Source organism: Fukomys damarensis, unplaced genomic scaffold (assembly GCF_012274545.1).
Source record: "Fukomys damarensis isolate Sample0158 unplaced genomic scaffold, DMR_v1.0_HiC HiC_scaffold_8, whole genome shotgun sequence".
Taxonomy (NCBI): Eukaryota; Metazoa; Chordata; class Mammalia; order Rodentia; family Bathyergidae; genus Fukomys; species Fukomys damarensis.
This window is the reverse complement of record NW_022900920.1, coordinates 23871002-23876367: the sequence shown is the minus strand read 5'-3', so window position 1 is coordinate 23876367 and position 5366 is coordinate 23871002. Positions and strand designations below refer to the sequence as shown.

Below are 5366 nucleotides of genomic sequence, written 5' to 3'. Positions count from 1 at the left end.
TGGTCCCCCCCCCCCCTCTCTCTCTCTCTCTCTCTCTCTCTCTCTCTCTCTCTCTCTCTCTCTCAGAGGATTGGACCTAGGGCCTTGTGCTTGCCTAATCACAGAGCTGTATCTCCAACCCTTTTTATTTTATTTTGAAACAGGCTGTCACTATTGCCCAGGATGGCCTTGAGCTCATTATACATCTGTCTCAGCCTCCCACATAGCTGGGATTATAGGTATGTGCCACCATACCTGGCACCTCTCTCTGTTATGGTTTTCTGTAGTCTGGAAGATGCACCAGTTTGTGTCACATCTCCTACACAAGGCATTGTTAAGTTATCCCTTGAGCTTTGTGTCTGCTGAACATGCCGAAACTAGCAGATAACCCTTCCCTCACACCTTTTTAATGTATCCGTGAGATGCAGCAAAAAGACCTAGAGGAAAGGCAAGAGACACATGTTCTTGGCCTAGTTCTGCCACTAATGTTGAGTGTAAATTTGGGCAAGCCATTTGGGCCCATTGTACTACAATATCCTAGTGGGTTTGGATGAGCTGATCTTCATCCTCCTTCATAAATTCTCAGGCCATTGGCAGATTAACACCCTCTTCTAAACCAACCAGGACTGTTCCTAGAGAGCCAGAAGCTAATGACTAAGTGGTCCATGAGAGTGTCTCTGTCACTGTCTTCAGAAATGCAAAGCTAGGTCTGGCTGTGTAAGCAGGAACACCATTTGAACCCTAAGCATGAAGCCATGGCACTCTGGATCTCTCTATGGTCTGCCCTGCCCAGTAGTCACCAATCTTATGTGTGCTTCACCACTCTGAACATTAGTTTCATCTGTAATTTGAGAATGATAAAACCTGCTCTGTTTTTTTCCAGAACTATAGAAAGGATCAAAAATATCATGGAAGCTCTGAAAATCTGCAACAAGCTTTTTAGAAATGTGAGCAATTTGATCATTATCAACTAGATTTATCTCTGAGAAACTTGAGATACCTCCGTGAAATCAAATATACCTATCCCTTCTAGAAACACAGGTGATGATTGGGCACAAAGTATAACAATCACTGGATTTGCTAACTCAGATCTAAATAGAGCTGAAAGCTCATCAATTCACCTTAGATATTTATCCCAACAAAGGTCAAATTTAAGACAATAGTATCTAAAAAAGTCCATCATTGAAGAATATGTTTATATAAAGATTTATCTATATCATGGAATAATACTATATACTGCCATAAAATCTCCAAAATAGACAAAAGAAAAAAGACAAATAAATGAAAAGTCAAATTACTTTATGAAAAATAAATTACTCTATTATAAATTTATTGTATGACTTTATTTGAAATATAGATATATATAAACATGCATCTATAAAGGGGTATGTGTGGATATGTGCTCATAAAAATGTATTAAAATGCCTAGAAGGAAACATATCCAACTGTCAATTGTGGTTGCCTCTAGAGTGAAGTGTAGGATGGTAGTGATGGAGATTTTTTCAGATTCTATTATATACATCTAAATTTTTTGTTTTACAATGAGCATGTTTTCTTTTATAATTAAAATGTTTTTCAAATTATCTACTGAACAAGTTATGAGACTCAAAGAGAATACTGACAGAATTACTCAGGCACATGAGGGACCCTGGCAGGGATTGTTGGCTGTCCTTCAATGTTCTCTCCACCATTTTCCATAGAATCTCTCAATTTTACAATTCCCAGACTCCTTTGCAGCTAGGTGGGGTTTTGTAATTGATTTGGGCCATTAAGAAGTAAGAAAAATTATTATGTATTGCAAAAATAATTAAAAATGCATTCAAGATTAAATAAAAAGAGGCTTGGCGTGGTGGTGCATACCTGTAATCCCAGAACTCAGGAGACCGAGGCAGGAGGATCGCTGTGGGTTTAAAGCCACCTTGGGCTACATAGTGAGTTCAAGGCCAGGCTGAACTACATAACAAGACCCTGTCTCAAAGAAAAAAAATTAAATAAAAAGAGAAATGATGTTAACAGCTAAATTTGTGGCCTTAAAGAAGAGGGGCTCTAACACATTGTAATGAAGACATAAGGTGGGGAAGTTTGAGCATAAAAATTTTAGGTGCATTAGATCAAAGCATGTCAGTGATGTTCCAATCCATAAGTTCATAATGATACTTTAAAAACTCTCAAAGATATTTTTTGGAGATAATTAGATGACTAGAGAACTCATTTATTTTCTAAAAACTGGTTTGAAAAAGAATCAAGTACTTTTATCTGGCTACCATAAATTATGTTTCAGAACATAATATGTTTCAGCCAAACAGCTAATATAAGAAACTCTTCTTTGTAGAAGATAGCTAGTCATGCAAAAGAATGACAAAATTGTTATATCTTTTATAACCCCTAATGAAAATGAAATCATGGATCCAGGCCACAATCAGTAATGACTCTTAGTTGCATTTGGTGAAAAGCAAAAGAAGAGCTTCAGAGTGACTAGGTCAGCCTGAAAATACCCCAGCTTACTGATCAAACTTAAAACAATGTTCAGTGTCTCCTCTGTAGAGGAATATGAGATACACAGGATGACTGTAATGTACTGACCTTGCTGTTAATTATCAGTTAACAGAAAGTGTAGGGGGTAGAGGCACATGTTAAACAACACACTCAGGATGCAGTCAGCAAAATCCAGATTGTGGGAACCTCCACAAGAGGATGACTCGGTTGATTCAACAAATAAAAGTCAAGAAAAAGAAAAGGAGCGATCTGTTGATTAAAAGAGAATTAAAACTAGACAAAAGAAAAAGCCACATCACATGTGATTTCTTGTGTATAAAATATCTAAAATAGGCAAATCCAAAGAGACAGAAAGTAGACTAATGGTTACTAGGGGCTGGAAGGAGAAGAGAATAGTGAACAACTATTTAAAAGGTATTCTGAAATGATTGCAAAATTTTGAAACTAGAGACTAGTGGTCATATATCATGAATGCATTAAATGGCATTAAACAGTGCCATTTAAAATGATAATTACAAATTACATGCTGTATGAATTTCACCTCGTTTAAAAATTTACCACGTGCAAGTGTGTTGATCTTGTATGGATTCTGATTCAAATAAACCAACTGTAAGAAAAAAAGAGAAAGGGCTGGAGTATAGCTAGTGATAGAACATGTGCTCAATATACACAAGACCCTGGGTTCAGTCCCCAGCAGGTGAGAATTAACTCAGTTCTTGCTGGTGCTTTAATAAGTTGCTATTTTTCAAATGTGGTAATAAATTGTGCTTACATTATAACCAAAAAAATCTTTTATTTTAAAAATGTACACTGTAAATCTGCAATTGATATGACATCTTGAGTTTGTTTTAAAATAATCTAGTGTGCCAGGGATTTAGCTCAGTGGTTTTGCAGCATGTCTTGCGAGCACAAGGACCAGAGTTCAATCCCTGGTCCCAAATAAATAAATAAATAAATATAATAATCTAGTGTGTTTGTGTATGTAAGGAAGAAGTAGAAAAATATGAGTGAAACAAAACTGGCCAGGTGTTAATAATAAATGTTGTAATTCTCTATCAAATCTGCAAAGGTTACAAGAATGCTTGATAGTGTTTCCAAGGGTTAATATTTGATACTGATAGAGTTAGGATAATAGGCATTCATGCATTCCTGGTGTGCTTGGTATGGCCTTGATATCATCTGACCACAACGCATCTTAGCAGTATGAGTAAAAAGTCTTAAGTAAGGCCAGTGATGTAGCTCAGCAGCACCGTGCCTACCTGGCAAGTGCAAGGTCCTGAGTTTGATTCCCAGTACCAGAAATAAAAAGTGTTAAGTATATAGAAACTCTTTGCTCCAGTAATTCTATATCTAGTCATTTATCCAACAAAAATGATCAAATAAGACCACAAAATATCCAGTCACTGTTGTTTATTATGGTATAATTATAATAGTAACCCTCCCAATAACCTAAATATGCAGCAATAAAGAAATGGCTTTAAGACATAGATATATTGACTACATACAAAATCATTAAGACTATGATGCACATATGTACTTATTACCATGGAAAATGTGTCAGTTACATTAACAAAGTGTTAAGCACCAAAGGTTGTATGTGATAAGGTAATTTTGTTTTTTTAAATGTGGAAAGAAAAACCTTGATGATTTCTTTCTTTCTTTCTTTCATTTTCTTTTTTTGTACTGGGTATCAAACTTGGGATCTTGCTGTTGCAAAGCAGGCAGCACCACTGAGCTAAATCCCCAGCCCCGCCCTCTTTATCTCTCTCTCTCTCTCTCTCTCTCTCTCTCTCTCTCTCTCTCTCTCTTCTTTTCCTGTGTGGGGAATTAAACTCACAACAAAAATAATTTCTTGATGGTGAAAACATGTATTATTTTTATCACTTTTCTTTTGATGAACTGTATTTTTGTTTATTTTTCTGTTTGGAGTCTTTTTCCCCTGAGAGGACGGGGAAAGGAAGAGAAGTAGAAGGGAAGGGGAAATCTACACACATGAATGTAGGGTACCTCTTTCTTTCACTCCCAAGGATCTGATCAATGTGGAAAATACATTTTCAAAGGGAAAGTAAAACTGAAACACCACCACAACAAAAACTCAGACATAAGAGACATAAGAGCAAAAGGTGGGGCACCAGAGATACAGGGAGCTTTGCTACTCTCTTTGTTGTTATTGTTATTTTGTTTTGTTTTTCTAGGTGGCTTTTGACTAGTTTGGAAATTGACATAATAAATTACTACTATGAGTGGGGTCTGTAGTGTCCCCAAAATGCTCATTGTGTTGAAGGCTTGGTTGCCAGGTGACAAGCTTTTGGGAAGCAATTGGATCATAAGGGTTCTAACTTCATCAAGTGGGTTAAACCACTGATGACGATAACTTGGAGACATTGTTGGGAGGTGATAGAAATAGGATGTGGGGCTGGTTGGATGGAGTGGATCGTGAGTGGGTGTGACCTGAGGGGCTATGTCCTGTCTCTGGCCCCTTCTCCTCAGGCTCTTCCCCTCTCTCTGCTTGCTGGCCTCCATAAGACGAGCAGCTTTGCTCCACCCTATAATCTTCTCACAGCCCACAGCAATGGGGCCAGTGGACCAAAATCTCTGAAACTTGGAGCTAAAATAAATCTCTCCTCTTTAAATTACTCTCAGGTACTTTGTCACAGCAATGAAAAGCTAATACAATTCCTGTGTAATCAAAATCATGTTTGCCAAGAGAATGTATCTTAAATGCTCGCACCACAAAAAAAGACGAATATCTGAGTTGATAGATATGAGTGTCATAGTCAAAAACATTAACACTCTCTGGACGGTAGTGGTGGAGGTGGTGGTAGTGATAGTGGTGGTGGAGAGGATTGAACCCAGAGTCTTTACTCCCTAGCACGCGCGCACACACACAC

General features: G+C 37.5%; 1 long non-coding RNA gene across 1 annotated transcript in view; it reads left to right on the top strand.

The window, feature by feature from the left end:
* LOC104869382 overlaps positions 1–5366 on the top strand; it is a 37006-nt gene that overhangs the window by 30917 nt on the left and 723 nt on the right. The gene's annotated exons all lie outside the window — the stretch shown is intronic.